We start from the raw sequence: 27,133 nt of genomic DNA, 5'->3' as shown, positions 1-27,133 counted from the left end.
AATGACATAGCATTAAAAGTGTCACAAAACTGCAAGCCTTCTGCTGTGTCCTGCAGGAGTGAAATTGGTCATGAAAAGGTGATGACCAGAACAAGAATTTTGGAAAACAGAAAATCTTACATAGTGTCTATCTCCGTGTTATTTAAAAAAATTAGTTATACAGTCTAATTGGGGGTGTGGGAGGGGTAAAAACTCAGTGTTGGCTCCTGTTAATGCAGTAGTTTGAAATCAGCCCAGAAAGAGCAAGCTGTACTGAATTTTGCTCTCCATGACATCAACACAATTTGCCAATTACATTTGGATTTCCAGAATCTCTAGCTCCAGGGAAAACCCGGAAGGTGGAGAGAACATGGTCTGACTTACAGATGCTCAGCAGAGAGATTCTGCTGCCAACTGATGCAGCGAACCCTGTGACCTGAAAAAGTCTGTCTGTGTCTCCTCAGGGACTGCTGGCCAAGAAGACAGGGGCAGTTTCTCAACTATACCCACCCAATTTATAGGGAAAAAAGCCAGCACCTTGTTTGTACCGAGTCCCTTCCGACAAATTCCTTGTCATATTGAGAAGCTTTTTTTCTCTCTTCAAAAATCTTTTGCAGTAACAGCAGCTGCAATAACTTGAGTTATTTCAGCATTAAAACGCCAGCTTTGTGGACCTCTCATGCAGGTAGATGCAATTTCAAAGGAAACTTCTTTTGCTGAGTATTCAGCGTTACACAGGGATTTGGGGAGTTAATCGTTACTGTTTCTGTTGCTGGAGAAAAGGTAAGAGGATCTACCCTTCCCTCTGGGCACGGTCTCCTTTCGTACCTGGAATCGTGGAGATGCGGGAAGCACTCAGTGGTTATCTGACTAAGCCTCTTGAGGCAGGCCCGGCTCTCCTTAAAACCTCTAAGACAGATGGTTGGTGATGATAGTTTTAAAGATCCCAGGATAGACATTCTGCAGCCTCCCCGTTAACTGGTATCAGTGCTTAATCTTCTTTCATCCAAATAACCCATTTTTTAAAATTATACCAACAATAGTGAAAATTTTAAAGTGACTCCCTCCCCAAACCCACGCAAAAGCTCCCCACTCCAACAAATCACCTGTGACTCTGTTGCTACAGTTTAAGTTTACTGCAGAGGAGGCCAGAGTTTACAAGACCCAGCTTTATCAAAGTATAGTATTTTTTTCTTTTGGTGAGGAAGATTGGCCCTGAGCTAACATCTGTTGCCACTCCTCCTCTTTTTCTTGATGAAGATGGTCCCTGAGCTAACATCTGTGGTGATCTTCCTCTGTTTTGTATGTGGGACGCCACCACAGCATGGCTTGACAAGTAGTGTATAGGTCTGTGCCTGGGATTTGAACCTGTGAACCCCAGGCCACCAAAGTGGAGCATGTGAACTTAACCACTATGCCACCAGGGCGGCCCCCAAAATATAGTCTTTTTGAGAGAGAGTTAGAAGTACAAATCATCCTATTCCTCCTGGGGCAGGGGTGCTTCACCAAGGGCCCTGCCTTCAGAAACCCCAGCTGAGAAGCAAGTGCTGGCCTCTCGCTCCCATGTGGGCCCAGCCTGCAGAAGACAAACACCCTGCCATGCTCCTCTCACATGTTGCTTCACACCAGGGTGGGCCTGAAGTTCTGTAGCTCCTCCGGTGTCCCCTGGGGAGCGAGGTGTCACTGTGCCTTTCTGGCAGGTCCCCCACACTGTCTGCAAGTGACTCTCTGGATTAAGGGCTGGCAAACTATGGGCTAGGGCCAAATCTGGCCTTGTTGCCTGTTTTTGTACAGCCTGTGACCTAAGGATTTTTTTTTTTTAACCTTTGAAGTGGTTGAAAAAAAATCAAAAGAAGAATACTGTTTCATGACACAAAAAAAATCATATGAAGTTCAAATTTAAGTGTCTGTAAATGGTTTTATTTGGAACATAGCCTTGCTCATTCATGTATGTCTCATTCGTTACTTCTGTGGCTGCTTTCACGCCACAATGGTCATGTTGAGTAGTTGTGGTAGAGTCTGTATGACCAGCAAATCCTACCATATTTATCATCTGGCCCGTCACAGAGGAAGTTTACTAACCTCTGTCTTAGAGCTTCCCATCCCTTTGGAATGCATCTCCTCCCTTTCCCCACAGGGAGGGGGCAGTAACCTCTCCTCCTGACACTGCCATCCTTGCTCCCAAGGCAACATACCCCAAAGACTGTCTTTCTTTCCCCAGTCTTCTTTTTGATCGTGGGTAGGGCTGGTTCAGCCAAGGTCATATTTGGCTAGGAGTGGCGCGGGGCAGGAAAGATGGAGGTGTCTGCTCTGGTCCTAGTTGTTTGCAGTAATCTTTAGAATGTGAGATAATTAGGACTTGCTGTTTTCGGCTGTGGGGTGTAATCCTCATTCTAAAGAATTAGAACCAACAGGACATGGGACTCAGGAACCAAGGACAACTCCTCTGTCTTGGCTGTGTTTGGTGCTGTGTATGGAGGTAGGAAGAACTGGGGAAGGAACAGGTTTGGGGAAGGAGAGGGAAGATTCAAGATTCCACTTCGCATGGACCAAGTTTGTGGTTCTTTGAGAGGACAAGAAGACAACTGGCCCCCGAGTGTGGGACGGAAGTCTGAATTTGGGAGTCATCAGCAGATGGACGGTATGGAAGCCTAGGCAGTGGACGACATCACCAAAGGACTGATACAGATAGAAAGGGAGATGTCTAAGGTCCATAGGCCCCTCAACATGTGGAAGTCAGAGGAAGAAGAACCTATGAAGGCGGGATTCTGAATGTCTAGTTCAATGCTACATCCTTAGTACTGGATACAGTGCCAGGCACACACTACATGCTCAATAAAGTATTTATTGACTGTATAAGTGAACTTGAATTCCAATTAACTAGAACCTTCCACCTTGAACATATTTCACAATTCCAACATCATACTTGTCTATCATTTCTCCATCTTCCCCTTCTCATGCTGCCTCTCCTTCCCTTTTCATCTGTCTTCTTGTCTTTTTCTCTGTAATGTGTTAAATCCATCAGGGACACCCAGGCACCTTGGCCATGCTTACCTGGTTACAATTCTGGGTGAAACTGGTTGACGATTCAGGGAACTAGTCAGCATAGATCCTTCTATTTGTCTATATAGGTTGTTTTAAAAAATGTCTCACTTGTTCCTGTTGAACTTCCTTATGAACAGTTTCTTTACTCGGTTAATGCTATTTTCACTTCTATGCCTACCTTCTTACTAATGCCTCACAACTTGTGTCATCTGTGATCTTAATTAGGAAGTTCTCGGTTACGTCACCGGGGTAAAGATAGAGCTGTTCGGCACGGGCTCCAGCTCTGACATGAGTGAGAGCACGCAGGATGTTTCCAGGTTGAGGCTGAGTCATCGATAAGCCACCTTTCGGGTGATATTATTCAGCTCTTGGTGCCTGAGCCTAAGAAAGAAAAGAGTCTCTCTTAGTTCTTTCTATCTTGTTGATGAAAAGTCATTGGCGACGGAATCTAAGGTCATACTCCAGCATAGAGAGATTACATCTCTTGCCTGTTCCTTATCTACATAGCCTATCTATCATGGAAGAAAATTAAATTGGTCTGCCAAGATTTGATCTTCACATACCATTGAGGTGAGTGCAAACTGATTGTTTACTGTTGCTAGACTCACTCTTGACAATGAAGAGAAGTGGACTTGTATGATGGCCTGCTTGGCAGTTGCGTGGGGCAAGGGAAATAAGAGATACCCAACAAGGCTCGAGGCCATGCTTTGCACCAGGCATGAGGCCAGGCGCTTTACAGTGATCTGTTCACTTAATATTCACAATAGCTCAGAGAGGTTGAGGTGATTATTCCTGTTTTCTAGTTAAGGAACCTGAGGCTCAGAAGGTAGGGGATGCTGGGCAATGCCACACAGCTGGTGGGCGGCACAAGTAGAACTTGAACTTCAAGTCTTCCTGGCTGACTCCCGCAGTTATAAATGTATGGTATCCTGAATGGTATTGCATTGCGGGAAAGACCATCTTTAAACTCCTAAGGCTTCAAACATTGCCTGGGTACAGATTACTTCAAAGTTTGTAACTCTGCTCCAAAGATAAGACCCAGTCGTCATCTCCAACTGCCTTCTGGGCATTTCCACTTGGACATCGTTCTAAAAACTACGGCTCAACGTGTAAACTCAAACAATTATCTTCTCTCCAAAACCCAGGATGCCCCCACCCGTCCCGCCACTGTCCTGTGTTTTTCAGTGGTACAAAATTCTTTCAACCTTCTCGAAATCTGAGTTATTTTAAGCCCTTCCCTGGGATCCTTTCTCTAAAATAGTTCTTGCCTCCATCTCCTGTTCTCTATTTCCACCACCCTTATGGCTTTATCGCCTAGGGCTTAGATTATCACAACAGCTAAATACACCTCTCACCAGCTGTCAGACTTTAAACACTCTTAATTAAGTCAGTTCCTTAAAAGTATGGCACTCAATTTTGTCTGCATATTGGAATTACCTGGGGAATTTAAAAAGTACTAAGAATTATCTAAAGTTTTAAGTCTCTCCTTTTCGGCATGACAGGGACCACATCAGGATTATTGGTATCTCTAAGACTCTTGATGTTGTCCTGAGGTTCTGGGAATCAGACAGTCCCCAGGCACCAAGGAGGCGTGACTGTAGCCATACTCTTGTCTCTTGGACTGGAGGAAGGCAAGTGGGCTTGACTGCCAGTAAAAATAGCCAAAGGATGGAATTTGGTATCATTTTACCCTCCACTTTCCAAGGTTCCCGCTGCCGGTGTCTGCTCTGTTTTCCAGTGACTTAGTCAGGTGAATGGTGCCTCTACAAGGTTTTTGACCCTCCCCCTAGAGGGCCATACTTCTGATTTGCCAGTTTCACAGTTTACATTTCTGACCAACTTTCTCAGAATTCTGTTGCAGAAGACAGTTGGTTGGCAAATCTGATCGATTAATCCAAAATACAATGGCCTAAAGCAGTGTTTTAAAATGTATGTTCCATATAACACCAGTACTATAAGTTGCTCTACAAAAACAGAGAATTCCACGGCCAAATGATTTTAGCATATCTCTTGAGATGCACTTTAGCATGCTAACGGCTCTGAGAAGGGCTGTGTTAAAAACTTTTGTTTGATTTAGTTTATTCCATTACTAATAAGTTCTCCAAACTTATTTGACCATGGAACCTTTTTATTTTCAAGCACCATATTCTAATAAAACTAAAATGCCAGTGCCTATAAGTTGCATTATGATTTCAGAGATGCTAAAGAAAGAGAAAAATGGTCAATGATGATTATAAGATCCACCAGTTGTAACAAACATCTGGATTTCAGAGACATTAGAAAGGGAAAGATTGTGCATCTTAGTCTTAGTTAAATCCAGTAATACACAATAACTTCCTTCGAGACTAGGGTTTTGTGGAACAACCCTGCAGGGAACCATTGGGCAAGACAGCTCTGTTTTTTTGTGTTTTTTTTGAGGAAGATTAGCCCTGAGCAAACATCTGCTGCCAATCCTCTTTTTGCCGAGGAAGACTGGCCCTGAGCTAACCTCCATGCCCATCTTCCTCTACTTTATAAGTGGGATGCCTGCCACAACATGGCTTGACAAGTGGTACGTAGGTCCACATCCAGGATCCAAACCAACAAACCCTGGGCCTCCGAAGTGGAACGTGTGAACTTAACCGCTGCGCCACTGGGCTGGCCCAAGATAGCTCTGTTTTAACATGGATGTTCTGCATATGCCCCAATGGTGGAATTTGGGCACCGTAGAAAGAACAGGTAGAGGAGGATTTGAGGGGAGAAGGGATTTCCAGCAACTGCACTGGTCTATTTTCAGGAAGACTGGCCTGGAAAGGAAGGGACAATGTCTTCATTGCCAGCAGCCTAAGCTCTGACTGGGAGAACACAACAGCCCAGTACTAGAGAGCTGAATGGCAGACGCCAGGAGAAGGGAAAAATGCCGTCCTACCTGGCTTTCAAATGCTGAGAAAGAGCCTCTGGCTTGTCCATGGGAGTTCTCATAGAATTGCAAAAGTTTCCTTTATTTTGTAATCAGGTGGCAGGGGGTGGGTAGAAGAGTTGAATACCGGCCGTGTGAACTTCGCTGAGTTTCTTAACCTACCTGGACTTCAGTATCTTAATACATAAGTATAATTACCACGATACCAACAACAATCAGACACATACCGTTTGGGCTGTATGTAACAGATGGCCCACTATGGTGGTGTAACCAAGCAAAGCTTTCCGTTTTCACACTTCTCGAGAATTCCAGAGGTAGACATTTGGGGGAGGGTTGGTCACATCAGGAACGTTGCTTCTCTCTTCCTGCTGCATGATCCTCAGGAGGAGGCTTTTGCCTTCACAGCGGTCTCCTCGTGGTCGCAAGATGGCTGCTCTACTTCCCACTGGACTCTGCGTTCCAGGCACAAAGACGAAGGAAGGAAAGGAAGAAAGGAAAGCCCCCAAATCTTTCCCAGAGATGGCTAGCCAGCTTCCAGCCAGAACTTGGTCACTCTTGGCTATGAGGGAGTCTGAGTCGGCAAGTGTAGCAGGCGCTTTGCCACGGTGAACAAAACTGGGATTCTGTCAGAAAGAAAGAAGGCGAATGTGGATATCTAGAAGTGTTTGCCACAAACGCTGGCCTCTCAGTGCTGTGAGAGTGTGAATGAGATCACACACATGAATGTGCCCAGCTCTGGGCCTGGCGCACGGTGGACACGCAACAAATATTCTTCTTCTACACTTCCCGCAGGGGATGATGGTTGATCACTTCCCCCTTCTTCACGGCTGGAAAACCTGTTGTAACTTGTGGTCATCATAACACAAGGTGGCATGTAACCAAGAGGGAGCCAGAAACCTGGCTGTGAAACCTGTGGCCCAACACACACAGTGGGGAAGAACGGACAGGACGATTTGCAACAGGAAGCCCTGGGTGGACACCAGCTTGTAGCTGGGACTACAGAGCAGTTGTCAATATGATATTCTGTTTCAATTGGAGAAAGTCAGTGTTTGGGTTCCAGTCCTTCCCTCACTGTCCCAGCCGATTGCTGCCTTCTCCTCTAGACTCCCAGAGGGAACACTGCACAGTCATTCGAACCACTTTATGACATCTCTTTTATTGTTATTTTCATCTGTTTACAACAACCAGCTACAGACTCCTTTAGGTGAGGATCGCACCTTGTTTATAATCCTCCCAATAGGTCGGTGCCTTTGAGAGCCAGCCAGGTAAACGTATGAGTGTGAGGTGAGCCAGGGGAACATAAGCCAGCCCCCTGCCGTGTGCACCACACCTGCCTAGAGGCGCTCACATTTAAATAAAAACCACGCAAACACTGGGGACAAAAGGTCTCGGCAATGACCAGCAATGGCTGCTGAGCTGACAAAAAGAAACGGTTTATCTTGTGCCTTCTGATAGGAGTACACACCTAGAAAGAATTCTTGTCAAAAAAATCAAACCTGAATCTAATCAAGCTTCTGGATATAACTAGCAACCTACAGGAAAGAAAGGAGATAGGGGAACATGTTAAATGACACCACAGGAATGCAACTAGCAAGACCCAGACTGTGGGAAACCCAGTAGGACAAAATGACCCGGTTTCTCCAACAAATGAATTGCAAGGAAAATAAAAACTTTGGAGGGCAAACCTGTAGATTAAAAGAGACTTAAACAATATATCAATCCGTTGCAATATATACCTTATTTGGTTCCTAATTCAAACAAACTGTAAAAAAATATTTGAGACAGAGAAATTTGAACACTGAATTGATTAGGGAATTATTCTTTTTAGGTGTGTTGATGTCATGGTTATGTTTTTGAAAGCCTTTATCTTTTAGAGATGCATACTAAAATGTTTTAGAGATAAAATGATATCAGAGATTTGCTTGAAAATAACGCAGTATATATGCAGGAGAGCAGATGGGCTATAGATAAATTAGGACTCTCCAAGGACTGATCATTGTGGAAGCTGGGTGGCAGATGCATAGAAGATCATTGTCTTAATCTGTCTAATTTTTGCTTTATTAGAAATGTTCATAGTAAAAAGAAGAAAAAATAGACTAAAAGAGGAAAAATCATTGGGTCAAACGAAACTCGTGGTGGATAGAGGTAGATATACCACAAAGTTGATAAAACTCAAGCTTCAGAACCCATCACTATACAGGCCCCTTCTCAGAGAATTTTTTTCTTTTTTTTTTGTGAGGAAGATTGTCCCTGAGCTAACATCTGTTGCCAATCTTCCTCAAGCAAAAAGAGGAAGATTGTCTCTAAGCTAACATCTGTGCCAGTCTTCCCTCATTTTGTATGTGGGACACTGCCACTGCATGGCTTGATGAGTGGTGTGTAGGTCTGCACCCGGGATCCGAACCTGTGAACCCTGGGCCTCCAAGGTGGAGCATGTGAACTGGATCACTATACCACTGGGCCAGCCCTGAGAATTTTGTATTCATGATTTTCCTTAAAGAGAATTCTTTAAATTGTAAAGGCGTCAAGCCTCTCAAAATGATTCGTTCTTAAGCAAAGATCTCCAACTAATGCCAGAAAGATGAAAGAGCCATTAATAAATTTCCTGCCTTTTGCATTTCATGTGAAGTCACACTTTCCCCCTCTCTCACAGGTGCTACTGTATGAAAATATCGACTGCGCCTGCCTTTTTTGTGAAATGTAACTGTGCTTGTCAAGTTAAAATAGTTGTATTTATCAGTGGCCACGAAGGGTGAGTAAACAAGATACACACGTTAGCTGAAAGAAGAGCTTATTTAAAATCTAAATAAAGCAACCTCTGCATTTGCTCTCTGTTCCTTGTTTCTACAGAGAATAGCTAGCATTCCCCCTTTAGCTGTGACCTTTACTGTTGCCCTTGTCACTCTGTAATTATCTAACGTCTCACGTATGCTTTGCATCCTACTGTCATGGACCACACTGTGTCTCCTTCAATTCCTATGTTGACGTCCTAAACCCCAATGTGACTGTACTTGGAGATGGGGCCTTTAAGGAGGCAAGTAAGGTTAAATGAGGTCGTAAGGGTGTGGCCCTGAGCCAATAGGACAAGTGTCCTTATCAAAAGGGGAAGAGACACCAGAGCTCTTGCGCTCCCTCCTCCTCCCACACACAGAGGGAAGGCCATGGGAGGACATAGGGAGAAGGCGGCCATCTGCAAGCCAGGAAGAGAGCTCTCACCAGATCCCGACCCTGCTGGCACCTTGATCTTGGATTTCTAGCCTCCAGAACTGTGAGAAAGCAAATTTCTGTTGTTTAAGCCCCCCAGTCGGTGGTATTTTGTTGTGGCAGCTAGAGCAGAACAATATACTCTGTAGACTATGCTATGTAGAGTAGAACACATAATAAGCATACTTCATTTTCAGAGTTGCTTGGCATAGCAAGGTTAAGCACCAACAAACTGCACGTGGGCACACACACGCTCACACACATATACACATCCTTGGATAAGGGACAATGAGGAGGAGGGAAGGAATGCTCATCAGATTTGAAATGACGACATCTTTAGGGACCTTATTAAGCACACTGCCTCTGCGGCATACAGAGATAAAATATGTCTTGGAAATTATCCAGGAGTGAATTGACTTGTAAACTGGTTACTTTAGGAGGTTGAATTAGAAGGGAAGGGAACATGTGTAGGATCAATGTCAGTTTGGGAGGTATGTGTGTATTTTAAGGGGAGTGAATAAGTGAACGGGGAGCATTGAATGATACATATTAGATCTGGAAGGAATCTCAAGACATCATCTGGTTCAGCGGTTGAAGACGAGAGTGAATGCTGTCGAAGCAGAGGAACACTGGTTTCGAAGTAGAGAAGGGCATTGCTTCCCTGATCTGTGCTGGTCCTTCAGAGAAACGGGTGAAGGAAGGTCATGATTTTAGAGGTGAATAAAATTCACATGAAGATGGTAGCGCTTGTGGAGAGCACTCATAAGACTTCAGTCATTTCAAAAGGTGGGTTCAATGAAAAAGTGACTGGAACAAAGAGGAGGTGACATGTGGGCTGTGGAGGTTGGAATTAAAGGGGTAAAGAGTCTTTCTGAGTGTTTTGATTAGGATGACTAATTTACTGTCCAAACAGGGAGCAACAGGTGTAAACCTGGATTGTTCCCGGCAAGTTGGGTGTATGGGCATCCTGCCACTGACCGTCTGCTTTCTGACTGGAGATTTGTCTAGGGGTCTCCAACTGTTTGCAGTGTGGACACTTGTCCTCTCACTTTAAGAACCTGCAGAGGAAATAAGCCCTCCTCAGGGCTTCCGTGGGAGCAGTGAGACAGTCAACCTTCGAAACTGAAGAAGCAGGAGAGGCCCTTGTCCTTGGGCAACACTAGTGATTTTGGCGGCTGAGGCTGAGCCTGATTTTCTTCTTTGTGATACAGAATCTGAGACAGAAGTTTTATTGTGTTGGATCCTAGAATGAGGGGAGTATCTTTTCCCAGCTGGTGCCAGCAAAATAATTTTCTAAAAAGTGCAGGAAAATACTTGTCCCAGAGCCCGTAGGTTTAAAAATTAACAGCATATTGAGAAATCCTTAATTTCTTGGACCTGTTTTTTTAAAAAGCTCCTGATTTTAGAATTAATTATTTCTAACTTTGTATCTCTGATTCCCTCTAGCTTAAAAACCACTTTTTCATGCCTCTGTCCAAACAACTGCCTGCCAGCACCTCTTCCCCACTCATTGGACTCAGCGCTGTCTTCTTTCTTTCTTTCTTTTTTTTTTTTTTTTAAGATTTTAGTTTTCCTTTTTCTCCCAAAGCCCGCCGGCACATAGTTGTGTATTTTTAGTTGTGGGTCCTTCTAGTTGTGGTGTGTGGGATGCTGCCTCAGCATGGCCTGATGAGTGGTGCCATGTCTGCGCCCAGGATTTGAACTGGCAAAACCCCGGGCCCCTGAAGCAGAGCGCACGAGCTTAACCATTCGGCCACGGGGCTGGCCCCACAGCCAAACCTTTTAACTCTTTCTGGTCATCTTGCCTTTCACCTCATTTGCTTTTGCCTACAAGAAGACCAAACAACTCCACTTCTGAATACCTTGGCCATTTTCATATTGGGTAAAGCTGGGAGGGGTCTGAAAGTCACCTAGTCCTACCTGCTCATTGTACAGATGTCTGGGGTTCTGCGGTCAAATGAATACAGGAAATACTAAGTTTAAAAAGTTAAACAGGTGCAACCACTTTGGAGAACTGTTTAGCAGTTTTTATAAAGTTAAACGTATCTACCCTGTGGCCCAGCAATTCCTCCCTTAAGTATTTACCCAAGAAAAATGAAAACATATGTCCACAAAAGGACCTGCGCAAGAATGTTCATACCTGCCTCATTCATAACAGTCAAAACGTGCAAACAATCCAAATGTGCACCAAAAGGAGAATGGATACACAAATCATGAGATTTGCCTGCACGCACAATGGAATACAGCTCAGCAATTAAAAACAAAAAGAATGAACTGCTGAGCTATACAACAGCATTGATGAAACTCAAAAATCTCACGTTGAGCAAAAGAAGCCCCCACCCCTAAAAATCCATGTGGCATGAACGGATCTGTGTGAAGTCTAAGAAGTAGCAAAACCAGATTATGGTGATGAGAAGTCAGACACTGGTTGTTGCTGGGCAGGGATAGGGGATTGACTGGAATGGGGAAATTTTCTGGATTGATGGAAATAGTCCATATTTTGTTTTGGGTGGTGGTACATTGAGTATTCAACTCTCAAAACTCATCGAACTGAACACTTAAGGTCTGTGCATATGTTAATTATACCTCAATTAAATCTTTTAAGAAGTTTAAACATATTTCTTTACTATGGGACTTTTCAGAGGTGTTAGTCAAGCAAATATGCATCGTACATCTTTAAGAAGGAGACAACGTATAGAGTGTTTCTTAAACATATTTGTAGACAGACCACTCTTTGAAGGAGCATCCGGAGAACAGAAAATGCTTTAGAGGATGTTTTGGTTTGCACATTGACCTTAGTGCATTTCACTGTGCTGTTTCCTGTTGCTTGTTTCCTTCCTTCTGCTCAACATAGAGATGGACTACTCATGCCGATCCATGAGGCAGGATGATGAGTCACCTTCTGTGGCTAATTCTCCTGCCTTCCCATTGCCAGACTGAGTCCCTCTGTCGGCACCCTCCTTTCTCTACTGGATCGCCACCGCCCATTGTCTCCAGTGGCAAGAGACATGGTTGGACGGAGGGGAGAACGGCCATCTGATGTATTTGCAGGACTCTGCCTATACGGTTCATTTATTCAGTCACATATGCATCCATTCACTAGTTTACAACCTACATTTATGTGAGTACCTCTATGTGTCTGCCTCTGTGCAAGTCTCTGGAGACACAAAACTGAGTAAGGCACAATTCCTGCCTTAAGGGGTCAAGAGTCACATAAACACAACTTTTAAACAATGTAGAACTGTAGTATTGGAATGGTGCTAAAGGTCTTTCTTTTTTCTTATTCCTTCCCCTGCAGACAGGCGGATTCCCTTTTCCTCGGACCTATGGGTCTGCGAAAGGCAAAACTAATAATACCAGCCGCCTGACACAAAAGGAGAATTATCACTTTGACCAAAAGGGTATCTGCTATAACAGAAATACTCTACATGTCAGCAAAGTGGTAGAGTGGTAGAGTAGGCAGTGGCTCCAGGGCATGCCAGGTGTTTGCTGCACTTTTGTGGGTGCAGCAGCTAGGAGAAAACTCAGAAGCTGGTGCTCCAGTGATGAGGTGACATACAGATCTATGAGTCCAGTGGATTTTTTCTTGCTTAGAGGGAGGGGTGAGGGGGTCAGCCTTATAGCCGTGTAGAACCAGAGGGCTATCACACAAGACGACTCCTGGCTTCTTAGTCCTCGTTCAGTTCAAGCATGTGATATTCTTTGTTTGAACTTGTAGCGGGGCAGGCGGGGTGGGTAAATTCAGCTATGAGCTGCACTCAAAGGCAGCAGAAATAGCCTTGCATTGACCATGGCCATGGCCTCATTGATTGCCCTCACAAGCAGGTGTCTAAGGGAGGTGGAGAAGATTCAAGTATCATTCAAGGACTAGAAGGTTCTTAGGGAGCAACATCTCTCTTTGTTGACTTATTTTTTTAAATTAATATGTGGCAATATTGACTTGGTGTATGTGTCTGTAGAGTTCTATGCGTTTTACTACATGTATAGAGATTTCTGTAACCACCATCACAATCAGGATACAGACAGCTTCATCACTCCAAAATTCTCTCATGCGATCCCATTTTACTCACACCCTCATCCCACCCCTGACCCCTAGAAACCACTGATCTGTTCTCCATCCCCATGGTTTTATCTTCTGAGAGCATCATAGAAATGAAGTCATTACTGCACATAACCTTTTGAGTCTGGCTTCTTTCACACAAAATAATTTTGTCTGAAGATCTTTCTTTAGTAATTCTTCTAGAGCATGTCTGCTGCCAAAAAGTTCTCTTTTCATTCATCTGAGAATGTTTTTATTTCACCTTCATTTCCGAAGGATATTTTCTTAGGATGTAGAATTCTGAGATGAATTTTTTTCTTTCAGCACGTTCACGTTGTTGTTCAACTGGCTGCTCGCCTCCAAAGGTTTCAGATGAAAATTCCACCATCATTTAATTGTTGTTGCCCCGTACATAATGCGTTGTTTCTCTCTCATTGTTTTCATGATTCTCTGTTTGTTTGTTTCTAGTTTTCAGTAGTTTGATTATGATGTGTCTGGGCATGGATTTCTTGGGTTTATCCTGTTTAGGGTTTGCTGAACTTCTTGAATCTATAGGTTTATGCCTTTTGCTAAATTTAGGAAGTTTTCAGTCTTTCGTTTTTCAAATATCTTTCTACACCATACCCTTTCTTCTGTCCTGCTGGGACTCTGATGACACAAATGTTAGACTTTTTGGAATTGTCCCACAGGACCCTAAAATACTGTTCATTTATTTTTCCATTTTTATTCACCCTGGTTAAGATTGGATACTTTCTATTGCTGTATCTTCAAGTTGTTTGGCCTTTTCCTCTGTTATCTGCATTCTGTTTTTGAACTCATTCAGTGGGTACTTAATTTTTATCATTGTATTTTCAGTTCTAGAATAACTATTTGGTTCATCTTTTATATCTCCTATTTTTTTACTGAGGCTTTCTACAATGTCTATTTTTACTTCTTGGAGCATTTTTATAATAGTTGCTTTAAAATCTTTGTCAGATAACTTTTGTATCTGTATTATCTCGGCATCGACATCCATTGATTGTATTTTCCCATGTGAGTTGAGATTTTCCCGGTTCATATGTTGAGTATTTTGGGATAATATCACAGACATTTTGAGTAGTATGTTATGAAATACTGGGTCTTATTTAAATCCTGTAGAGACTGTTGATTTTTTTTTTTTTTAAAGCAGACAATTGACACAATTGGGCTTAGGCGGCAAGTTCTGTCCAGATTTCTGGGGGTTATGGTTCCAATGTCACTTCCATTTGCAAAGTCTTTGCAGTGCTCTGCAGATTTCTCCTGACTGCCCGCCATCTCATGGTAAGGCTGGGGCCCAGATGGCAAGGCATCTGTTAGTTCAGTTCTCAAAGTCTCTGTTTGCTGTTTGTGGTCAAATCCAAGCATGCCTATCTTGGGAGTGAGCCCCAAAGTTAGCAAATAACTTTATGGGTTTTTTTCCCAACCTCCCTCTCCCCCTGATCTCCCTGGTATTTTCCAGTCTCCTGGGGGTTCTCCTTTTTGTTCATCCATCCAGAAAGTTGTGGTTTCCTTTACCCTGCTCTTCTGTGCAATTCCTGTGACTCTGCCCATGTCCACGGCCAAGTGGTGGGAGCACAGAGAGAGGAAAAGTGTGCTTTTGGGACCACCTCTCCTTTGGTTGAAGATGCAGGCTGCCCTTCCTCAACATTTCCCATGCTGTGGGCCTTCCACTGCTGCTGTCACTGCCAGAAGGCTCCTTTCTCACACCTTGAGCCTGAACTAGAAGGTTCTGCTGGAGCTCTCTCTGTCCACACTGAGGCCCACTTCTGGGTTTCAGGCTGCCTTGAGTCCTGACCAGGGACTACCAAGGGGAAAAATGGTAAACCCACAGCCAGTTTGATGGTACTTTGAATTCGTGTTTTCTTCCTCAATCAACCTGCTACTCTTTACTTTTCAAAGAGTCCTCAAATAGCTGTTCTGTCCAGGTGTTATAGCTGTATTCAGTGCGAGAAACAGAGTGGAGTGTGCTTACTCCATCTTACCCAGAACTAGAGCCTGTGCACTGACTTTTGCTGAGCCGTTTGTCCAATATCCCTTTGGTCTGAGAACTGGCAACAGTTTCCTAGTTACAAAGGTAGAATGGATATGTCATCATACGAGTTTATGATGACAATTGTCAAATACTTGAGTTTATATATTTGTGTGTATGTGAGTGTTAATTAAGTGCTAAAAAAGGAGATTGCAGGCTATTATGAAAGCTCCAAGGAGGGGCCAAATCCTTGTCCCAGACAGAAGTGGTGGTCACTATGCTTTTTTTTTTTTTAAGGAAGATTAGCCCTGAGCTAACTGCTGCCAATCCTCCTCTTTTTGCTGAGGAAGACTGGCCCTGAGCTAACATCTGTGCCCATCTTCCTCTACTTTTTATATGTGGGATGGCTGCCACAGCATTGCTTGCCAAGTGGTGCCATGTCTGTACCTGGGATCCCAACCAGCGAATCCCGGGCCACCAAAGCAGAATGTGCGCACTTAACTGCTGTGCCACCGGGCCGGCCCCCACCATGCTCTTATTCTCAGTCACTGCTGATATGAGCAGAGCCTCCTCTGTCTGTGCAGCAGTTCTGGTACTGCAGGCAACAGCTGGTGTGTAGCTCTATTCCTAATGGTCTATTGGACACATAATATTCTAGATGTGGAGCTGTCAGCCCTGCATCTCTTTGTAGGACCCTTCTGAAACTTTGTTTTCTTATCTTTTCCTTATATCCATTTCTTCTGCCTGCCCCTTTTATGGAGTAATGTGATTTTAGGAAAGAATGATTAGATCTAAATGATAGAAGGAGACGGGTGGAGTGTTTACGTGAAGAAATGAGGTGCTTCCATGTCGCAGATGTTGTGATCTAGGCTGGGGAGTCTTTTGTGGGGAGAAAAGCGGCAGTGCAGAAAACTCTTGATTGATCAAGATATAGTTGTTCTCGCCAATGTCACCCAAGGGATAAACAGCTTGCCCGGCATAAAATCTCATTAGTCCTGTCAGGTGAATGAAGAAATGTAAAGCTCTGTGGCCCCAGTCTAACTAAAGCCGTCATCTCGGGAATGTCTCAGTCATGCGGAATGGGTCTACCTGAAGATTTCAATTTACCTGTGGTAGGCTTGCTTTCTTTTCTTCTACTGGAGAAAACATTCAGCCTGTTTTATTGTTTTGGATTCATTTTTAGAGTACTGAAACTATCATAGCCCTCTCTCCACAAAGGTAGAAATACCAACCACTGGCCTGTCGTCCCCCAGCAGACAGTCTTAAAGGCGATTCCATTTCTGCATGACAAGTGTCAGTTTAGTGGGTGCACAGTTGAATGATTTGGTTGAAGTAGTGGTGAACCCATTTGTAGATGAAAATCATGCTGAGAATCTAAGAAAAGCTCAGAGTCTCTAAAGAAGAGACACTATAATTATTATAATATTTTCCTTTTTTGTATATTGAATGTGTATCAGAAATATTAATTCTCTCAACAAGTGTTTATGAAGTCCCTCTGAATGTCTGGTCGTGCGTTCAGAGCTGCAGATGTAGGGAATCCATGGAGATCCTGCTCTCTCCGAGCTGGCAATCTGCTTGTGAAGACAAGACACGCCGGGGGTGGTGCTGTCTGAGCGTCGCTCAGTCACCAGTTCAGAAAGCTCAGGTCAATCTTCACCTGCACTGGTTCCCCACTTTCCACATTCAGCTGGTTGCCAAGTCTTCTTGATCCTACTTCTAAAATGCTTCTCAAATGTCCTTTGTTTTCTTTGTTCCACTGTCACTGCGCTCTATCGGGAATTACTATAATTGCCCGGACGACAGCAATTTCCTCCTCACCAATCTCCAGTCAAGTCACACATCTGATCACATCTCTCCTCTATTCAAAATTCCTTCATGGTCATTCATTATATCCAGAATAAACCCTAAACTCCCTAACACATTATTCTGGCTCTAGCCTTGGCCCCAACTTCCTCTTTCACATCTGTCTTCCACTGAACCCAAAATATTACATAGTTACTCTCTGAGAAGGACGTATATATTCCAACCCTTATGATTTTGTTCTTGCTACTCTTCTGTTTATGATTCTTTTTTCTTCCAAGTAAAATCACATTTGTCCTTCAATACCCAGGTCAAATGTTACCCCTTCAGTGTGGTCAGTCAGTGGCTAAAGCTCCTGTTTCTATGCTCCTGTAGAACTTTGTTTACATATCATTCACTCATTCATTCATTCGATCTATTCCTTAAACAATACAAACCGGGCAATAAACCAGCCACTGAGAATGCAAAGGTAAGACATCATTCCTGCCCTCAAAGGACATAGTCCAATGGAGAGATGAATTTGAGTATAAACGTATGCAATGAGAGAAAATACAATGGCTATAATTGATTTGTGTACAAAGGGGTGTGTGTGTGTCGTATGTGTGTGTGAGGGGTCCAGGAGAAGAAGCCCCTAAATCTGCCTGGGGGATTCTGGAAGAGCTTCCAGAAGACAGAGCATTTGAGCTGAGGCTCGATGAATGGGTGGGGTTTTTCCTGGTAGACAAGTGGAGGGAGGGAATTTCAGGTAGAAGCAAGGGCATGTGCAAAGGCACTGAACGGTGTCACAGCCAGGCACCCTTGGGGAAGGCGGTGGACCTCTCCTTAATAGGATGTGAACTTTGAGAGGCAGCTGGAGGTTTTGGTTGAAAATGGCTGCTTCTAAGGTAGAGGGCAGGACAACCACAGACACCAAAGCAGAGGCTGCACGACTCCTGCGCTGGGCGGGAGGGGAGAGCCTGCACTGTGATTAGATCCTGGGAGCAAAGCATTTCAGGAAGATGTATGCTTTTAAAAATGTAGGTAAGGGGCCGCCCTATGGCCGAATGGTTAAGTTCACTCGATCCAGTTCGGTGGCCCAGGTTTTCACCTGGGCGCTGACATGGCACTGCTCGCCAGGCCACGCTGAGGCGGCGTCCCACATAGCACAACCAGAAGGATCTACGACTAAAATATACAACTATGTACTGGGGGCTTTGGGGAGAAGAAGAAGAAAAAAAAAAAGATTGGCAACAGATGTTAGCTCTGGTGCCAATCTTTAAAAAAAAAATGTTGGTAAGAGTGTCAATTTACAATAAAGTCTGTTTAAACTATGTTTAAGCTAAAGGGTACTCGTGCTCCCCCAAGTGATCACAATATTAGTAAAAGGGTAACATATTTGTTTTTCAGTGCTTGGACCAATATATACATGAAATTAGGTCTTCCCACTCTCTTTCCCTTATTTCTTCCCCTTCTGGAAATGGCCATAAGACAGTACTTAAGGTATATAAGTGTTGTTGGATTTTGATTGGAAATAATAAGTTCTAAAATTTAAAAATAATTAGAGGAATATTCTATCTCTATAGAGATATATAATTATAAAACATATATCTAGGGCCGGCCTGGTGGTGTAGTGGTTAAGTTCAGCACACTCCACTTCAGTGGCCTGGGTCCACAGGTTTGGATTGTGGGCACAGACATACTCCACTTGTCAAGCCATGCTGTGGCAGTGTCCCACATACAAAATACAGGAAGATGGCAACAGGTGTTAGCTCAGGGACAATGTTCCTCACCGAAAAAAAAAAGTATAACATATGTCTATATATTTTTATGTAACTACAAAACAACTAAATTTATTTTATTTTTAGCTACATGGCTCTTTGTTGTGTTTCTGCTTCCCACCCGCTGTGTGGACCACAGCTTTCACACACACAAAGCTTCCCCATTCCTGATTAAAATATGATTGCTGGATTCCTGGACCCCACCCCCACTGATTTGGAAGGCGTTAGGTGGGGCTCAAGCACCTGCTTTCTAATCCGTTGCTAGCACAGGCCCCCAGGTGATGCCACGCAGCCCCTCCAGAGACCACTCTGTGAGCAGCGCTGCTCCACACGCCACTGTCTCCATCATTAAATTCAGCACCGAAATCACTAATCTATACCTGACTTGCTGAGTTGAAAGGCGTTTTAGAGGTTATCTACACTAATCATCACTTTCAACTACTATCCAAGCACGGCTGCTCCAAGGAGGTGTTAAGTAAAAGCAGATGCCTGCAGTTTCACGTCCTGATACTCATCGACATAGTTGTTCTGCTTATCCAGTTTGTAATCTTGCATAAGAAGTGATCCCATGATACAATATGAGGCCTATTATCATACACATAACAAACGACACAGCCTTCTAAACTATGATGCTAATGCCTTGGGACTAAAACAACTGATCAGTTAAGCTTTTTCACTTGAGCTTCAAGCTATCATTGTCACCTCTCTGTATCTTCAATCATCAAACCTGTTTTTTTAATCAACTTTACTAAGAATAATTTAGCTATAATAAACTGCATCCATTTAAAGTGTATACTATTCTAACCATTTACATGATCAATTTACTAATGGCTTATTAATTGTTATTCACCAATATAAATAAAAAATAGTTTTAAAAACTCTGCACAATTGGGAAGTACCACGTGACTTTCAGAGGGAGTAAGACACAAATATGATTTTATCTTACTGTCTGGAATGTATTGGAAACACACGCGACAGAAAGGCAAGAGGGAGAAAATGGGAATCAGGATGAGACCGTCCACTGGGACACCGGAAGAGTTTCCTGGAAGCCTCTGGGGCCTCTGTCTTCCATCACTAAGAAGAGGGGAGAGGAAGCAGCAGAGCCCAGACATCCTCGGAAACCTCAGGAACGCATCTGGTCCTCCTGAAGTTGGCCTGGTGTGCTCAGATGACAAGGGTCTAGCCTAGGGAATATTCTGGCTATGAGATTGGAGGGAAGGGGACAAATCTTAGTCATGCCTTTTATGGCTGTCCCTTCTTGTTCCTAATGTCCTCACCTTGGTCCAGGACCTCATCACCTCATACCTAGACTATTATTAAAAGTCATCCAACTTCTCTGTTTTCTTGCTTCTGTTCTCTCCGCACATGAACCTATCTTGCATAGATCTGAGTTTATGCCACTTCTCAACTAACAAAACTTCGAGGACTCTCCGGGCAAAATCAAACTCTTCAGTCTGGTATTTGAAGCCCTCCACCATGTAGTCTATACCTGGAGTAGCTTTGACAATCTATCTCACCTAATTTCAAACACAAATCACCTGTTCCAGGAGAACGGTTCTATTTGCTTGCCTTACCGTCAGGCCTCCCCTCCTGCTAGAACATCCTCCCATTTTCCTTACCTGTGCTTCATGGCCCACATGCAATTCTCCATCGACTTTATGTGCACAATGAAGACTTGATTCCCTCAGAATTCCTTCTCTTCCAAATTTTTGTAGCTCTTGTCGTCTGAACTGCTTATTTTCTTTTTTTTCGAGGAAGATTAGCCCTGAGCTAACTACTGCCAATCCTCCTCTTTTTGCTGAGGAAGACTGGCCCTGAGCTAACATCCATGCCCATCTTCCTCTACTTTATTCGTGGGACACCTACCACAGCATGGCTTTTGCTGAGCGATGCCATGTCCACACCCGGGATCTGAACCAGTGAACCCCGGGCCGCCGAGAAGGGGAATGTGCGAGCTTAACTGCTGCACCACTGGGCCAGCCCCTCTGAACTGCTCACTTTATACACAATCATGAACTGCTTTAGATTTTTAATTAATGTTTCATAAGTGTACACTCTCTCTCAAATACAGCATAGACTGGTCGAGATCAGGGGCCACATTGTGGAATACTTCCTGGATTTAGGATTGTATGTAATAAGAAATGATACCCTAAATGTGTAACTCAATGGCTTGTTGAGACTTTCCATATAAATAAATCCACAAATCTGAAAACAATCCTTTGTTAGACCATATGTCTTGTTTTTTATGTTGAAAGTTCATTAAATATTTTTATAGGCACTAAGGGAAATGCAAATGCGGTGATAATAATAGCAAATATTTGTTGAGTTCTTTCTTACTGTGTGTCGGGCACTTTTCCAAGTGTTTTCTGTGGAATAACTGCTTTAATTCTCCCGACATCCCAATGAGGCTGGTGCTATTGTTATCGCCCTTATACAGCCAGGGAAACCAAGGCACAAAGAGGTGAAGTCATTGCCAGGGTCAGAGAGCTTGGGCCAGGCAGCTGGGCCTGGGGCCCCAGGGCTTAACCACAGTGCACACTGCATCTCATTCATATAAGGAGCATATGAAACGTGGACTGTCTTGAGGAATAAGCGGCAGAATTACAATTAGAGGCCAGAGGAAAAGATCTTGAAGACACGTCAAGATTTACGCCTGAGAGGTGGTGAGCTGGAACATAGCTTCTGTATAATGAAGGTGGTGTGTTCTAATGAACTCTGGAGATAGAAGTGTTCATTATCTGTAGAGTCTATTTTTAGACACTTTTTCTTATGTCATTGTAAAGAAAATATAAAGTCTTCAGTTTGATTACTCTGTATATGATAGCTGTGACCTTAATTACTACCTTTTTTTAAGATGCCCTACCAAAGTTTGTGCACTTTGCTGCCTTTTTATTAAAAATCTCCTTTTTGGGTTTAGCAGATGCTTAATCTTTTCCATTTCAATAGTTGGACATTCTCCCAAGGGGGTCCTAAGCTCTTTAAATATTTTTAGGTTACCGAATTTCTTCTGTTGGGTGTCCAGGAAGCCACTTTTGTTCCTAAGCCCCTGAGAGCAGCTTGGCTCCATCTTGCACACACTCGGGGCATCGCCACGAAACACTGCCGAATTACTGCCTTTGCGGGTTCCAGAGGCCTGAGTATTTGTCTCCAGGCTATCGGTGGACCATACTCTCTTCTCAGATGAGAGATAAACCTCTTCATTATTTAAATCTCCGGGTCTTATAACGGGGGTTTACTCCAAACAGATTGTTTCCAGTCTTGGTGAGAGAGGTGATCAAATGAGACGACGTGACTCACTTGAAGATAATTTCCAGTGGGACAAGTTTGAGGGAATGTCCTTTTCTAGCAGTGTCCAGATCTAAGGGGGGGATCCTGAAAAATCAAATCCTTTATTCTGTTTCTTCATTTCTGGGATGAGAAGGGAGTTCGGAGGTGCATAGCTGAGGAAGTGTTACTTCGTCTCCTATGAAGACACCAAGTTCTAATTATAGCTAGACTCTGGATTTTAGCTGGACCTCTTCTTCCAATAATGGCTTTTTAAAGGAATTTAAGAGAAACAGCTAAACCTATCTTTGTTCTATAAACTACTTTTAATAGATATGAAATAGATCATATTTATAAAGTAAATTTATGCTAATTTGCTTAACCATAAAAGGAAACACATAGAACATGTTAATTTCTAAGTTCGGCGGGATCAAATGGAAGAAGCTAATATTAAATAGTGCATGATTATTTCCTTATTATTAGTGGGAAAAATTATAGGATTGGCCAGTTGTAGATTATGTGCTTATCTTCTGAGTTTTTTTTAAAATAAAGGTATTCAGTTTTCAAATCCCTGTGACATAGGAAAGTTACTGTAGAATGCTTTTAAAAATTCTTTTTAAATTAATTAGTTTCTTCTTATTTTTTTAAAGATTGATGCCTGAGCTAACAACTGTTGCCAATCTTTTTTTCCTTCTTCTCCCCAAAGCCCACCAGTACATAGTTGTATATTCTAGTTGTGAGCGCCTTGGTTGCGGTTTTTTTTTTTTTTTTTTGAGGAAGACTGGCCCTGAGCTAACATCCGTGCCCATCTTCCTCTACTTTATATGGGGGACGCCTGCCACAGCATGGGTTGATAGGCGGTTGGTAGGTCCCTACCCGGGATCCAAACCGGTGAACCCTGGGTTGCCAAGCAGAGAGTGCGAACTTACCTGAGTGCCACCGGCAGGCCCCTGGAGAATGTGTTTTGAGAAGCGGATCTTAGTGAAGAAACAGGGACGAGGACAGGGTGTTCAACACGCTCAGGCTGCTCCGCTGAGCTCACCGTCTTTCAGCCACATACGCATTGCCAGTGCTTTCCTCCCACGCGGCTGCAGAAAGGACGGCAGCCATCTCTGTCGCGGTGGGACACTAGCATCTTCGCGGTATCTTTGTTGGTATCTTTGCGGTCCAAGGTCCCACCCCTGGATCTCTTTCCCAAGTGACCTCAGACATACTCTGCTTCCGTACTTCCATCTCTGGAACAAATGGATGCATTTGTATTCTCTACAGCAATGGCTCCCAACCTTTGCTGCAAATTAGAATCAAATTAAAGAATACTGACGTCCAGTTCCTCCCCCTGCAGGTTAACATTTTAATTGCTCACAGTGGGGCCTAGACACCTGTATATTTACAGTTCCCCCGGTTATGCTAATATGTTACAACATTGAGAACCACTGCTCTAAAGTCACTCTGAGAAGAGAGCTTCCTCTTCCCTCACTGGCCAGCTGCTGGTGCCCATTTAGAGACAGTAGCAACAGGGGTGTTATGTAGGCAATAATATGCTGCAATTATTGAATGGCTGCAATGGAAGCTATTGTCAAAGTAAAAAGATGATAACAAATATTACTGTTATCATTTTGTTAGAAAAGAATGCTATGAGCTGACGTCTGTGTAGAGTCACGCACAGCATAATAATGTTTCAGTCAACGATCGACCACATATAGATGGTGGTCCCATAAGATTAGTACCATATCGCCTAGGTGAGTAGCGGGCTATCACATCAAGGTTTGTGTAAGTCACTCTATGATGTTCACGCAATGACAAAGTCACCTAACCATGCATTTCTCAGAATGTATCCCTGTCAAGCGACACGTGACTGTATTACCATCCCAGTTATAAAGCATTTTCTCACATACCACCAGTTTTGTCCTCTTAAGCACCCTGTGAGGTAGACATGGAAGGGATTATTATGTACATTTTTCACAGGTGAGGACATGAAGCTCAGAAAGGCTGAATGACATGTCCAAGATCACACAGCTAAGTAGCCAGCAGGATTGGTGTTAGAATCCAGGTTTCCGATTGCTATTTCCTTGTAACAGATTGGTACTATTGTAAACTAGAGTCCCATACAGCTCTAGGTACTCATGCACTGTGGAACCCATGAGCAGCTGTTTAACCTCTCAGTTTCCTCATCTATAAAATTGCGAAAGTGCTTGGACCTCCCTCACAGGGCTGCTCCGGGATCGAGTGACATAAAGCTTCTTCTAGGCTCTAAAACTCAGTACAAATACAAGCTGCTGCTATTCTTACTTACTAGCGGGAGAAAGCGGTGATTGAGAGAGGTCAGGTGATTTACAATGCTGTTTTCCCGCACTTGGGATTTTAAATCAACTGCAAAGTGTAAGTTGTTACCTTCCAATATTTCGTTCTTTCCGATAGAGTGTGCATATGGTCTTGGCCTGGTTTATTCAGTAATTTACCAGCCAGGATTGCAGAGTTGACCTGAGCAGACTGGGCTTCCCAAGGTCGAAGGAGGGTCTGAGTGAGACCCTGAATCCATTTTGGATTCACACTTCCCTTCCTGCTGCATTTCTGAATTTTCTGGCTCATAATGCCATCCGAAGCAGCTGCTGTATGTGTCCTTAGCCACCCTTAAAATCTGCAGCACATCACGTTACCTCATTTTGGCTCTCTGGGCCTATTCTGGAGGGCCCCGAATTAGTCACGTGGGGTCCTTGGTCCAAAATCACACGAACAGTTCTGTTCCTTTGCTCGACATTGGGTCTCACTGATGGAGAGCAGACCTGGGTTAGGAGGGAACGTCTGAGGGGTGTCTGAGGGTCTTTCATAAGAGATGAAAATAGGGAATCAAGAGAAGCAATGAAAGGAATGAGTTCTTTCAATCCCATTTTCATCATTCACTCTACTGTCAGTGAGACATCTGACAGTACTTAGTCGTAGATATCAAGACACTCCTTATCTATAAAAGCACATCATTTTATACCTATTTTTTAAATTTGTCACTGTCAACTTCCACTATTTTTTTCATAATTCCCTCCAGCACAATGTTCTGCATACAATAGATTTTCAATAAACATTGTCAGGAACTTTTTCTCTATGACATTCATTCATTTATTTATTCACATAAGGAATATTTATTGTTTTCACTTTATGCTGGGCATGATGCAAGGGCTGGGGATACGCAATGTAAAGACATGGTCCTCATTCTCAAGGAGCTGACTGTCCAGCGGGGGAGCAGAGATGTGAACAGATAAGTAGAATCAGTGTAAGTGCTATGATGGTGGGGGGCAGAGAGTTCTATGGGGCACAAGCAAGGGGGAAAGGGGCAGGGATTCCAGAGGGAATGCCTGAGCTGACTCATGAAGAGCAGAGAAGAGCAGGAAGGTGAGAGGGACAGCGGGGAAGGTGGTCATAGGCAGGAGGGGGAAGAGCATAGGCACTGAGGTCTGGGAGCGTGAGAGGGCTGGAGTATAGAGAGCAAGCCAATCAAGCACAACCAGGTCACCATATACTCTGGACTGTATCCTATAGGCCAGTGTTTCCCCATATTTATTAGTAGTTCATGAATCCAATGTAAATGAAGTGGAATAGGGAATATCAGGATGTATGATATATAGTTTTGTTTCATGAAACTTACGTTTCAATTATAGATATATGTTTGAGTGTGTATGTGTCTACACATATATATGTATGTCTGTACTGAGTACAGAGCTTAATAGTAAAAAATGGTTGAGATACTCTGGTGTAGGCTGGGAGTGCGATTGAAGGGTTTTTACCCGGAGGAGTGACAGGATTAGATTTGCATTTTAGCACAATTATTCTGGCCACAGTATGTAGAAGGGATTTTTGTGGTTGGGATGCAGTGTGGTTGCAGGTGCTGGAGAAGCTATCTTGTTCAGTGAGGTAGGAGCCACATGTTGTGAATGGCAGATTAATGAATAGAAGGAGCATGGGTCCCTGATGATTGTGGGGCTGCCATACCAGCCCTACACTGCCTATCCAGTCTTCTAAATGAGAGAAATGAATCTCTAGTCTTGTTTAGCCCACTACTATTTGGGTCTGTAATGGCAAGTAACAAATATCCTTAACTATTATACCTGCCTATGGCAGATAGACTCTAAGATGGCCCATAATGATCCCCACCTCCTAGTATTCACACTTATGGGTAATTCCTTCCCCTTGAGTATGGGTGGGATCTATGACTTACTTCTAACCAATAGAATATGCAAAGGACGGCATTTCCTGAATAGATTACTGAAGATTCTGACTTCCATCTTGCCAACTAGTCTCACCTTTGCTGGCTTTGATGACACAAGTTGGCATGTTATGAGCTGCCCTATGAAGAGGCTCAGATAGCAAAGAACTGAAGGCAACCTCTGGCATACAGCCAGCAAGGAATGAAGGCTCTCAGTCCAACTATCTGCAAAGAGCTGAATCCTGCCAACAACCATGTGTGCTTGGAAGAGGGTCCTTCGCCAGTCATGCTTTCAGATGAGACCCCAGCCCTGATCAACACCTTCATTACAGCTCAGTAGACACCCTGAGGCAGAGGACCCAGCTAAACTGTGCCTGGATTCCAGACCCACAGAAAGTGAGATAATAAACGTGTGTTGTCATGAGCCTGTAAGACTGCAAATTTGTCATGCAGCGATAGACAACTATTACACTGCCTAATTTATATTTTACTTCCTCTGCTTCCTTGGCTTTAGCTTCATATTCCTGACTTGACAGCACTCATACAGTGATACCATCTCAAACCCAAATACACCTTCAGACTTTCACACTCAGCACCTCAGCAAAAATAAAAGTGTTGGATAACTCCAAGATATGGTGAAGCAGGAATTCTCTTACACTGCTATTGTGTGTAAATGGATACAACCAGTTTAGGAAATAATTGGTAAAATCTAGGAAAATTGAAGATGAACATGCTTCACTATCCATTTTTTACTTCTTGGCATAAACCCTACAAAACTTGTCACATATATGAACAGTATCCAACGGTATTCATTGTACAATCCTCAATATTAGTGAAGTGCTAGGAGTGGGGAGCTGCTGTAACAAACACTTAAAAATGTGGAAGTGGCTTTGGAACTAGGTAACGGGTAGAAGCTGGAAGAGCTTTGAGGTGCATTAGTGTCCAGTGAAAAAGGCAACATTGC

General features: G+C 43.5%; 1 long non-coding RNA gene across 1 annotated transcript in view; it reads right to left on the bottom strand.

The window, feature by feature from the left end:
* Positions 1-794: 794 nt before the first annotated feature.
* The window catches only part of LOC123288871 (uncharacterized), a 35,084-nt gene continuing 8,745 nt past the window's right edge, over positions 795-27,133 (bottom strand). Inside the window, exons 2-4 of the long non-coding RNA XR_006532448.2 lie at positions 22,904-23,209; positions 6,151-6,546; positions 795-3,405 (exon numbers count right to left, since the gene is read on the bottom strand). This is a non-coding gene — a long non-coding RNA (uncharacterized lncRNA). The remainder of the gene's footprint in view (positions 3,406-6,150; positions 6,547-22,903; positions 23,210-27,133) is intronic.

The sequence above is a fragment of the Equus asinus genome, chromosome 11 (assembly GCF_041296235.1).
Source record: "Equus asinus isolate D_3611 breed Donkey chromosome 11, EquAss-T2T_v2, whole genome shotgun sequence".
Taxonomy (NCBI): domain Eukaryota; kingdom Metazoa; phylum Chordata; class Mammalia; order Perissodactyla; family Equidae; genus Equus; species Equus asinus.
The sequence above is the reverse complement of the archived record's forward strand: the minus strand, read 5'-3'. Positions and strand labels throughout refer to the sequence as shown.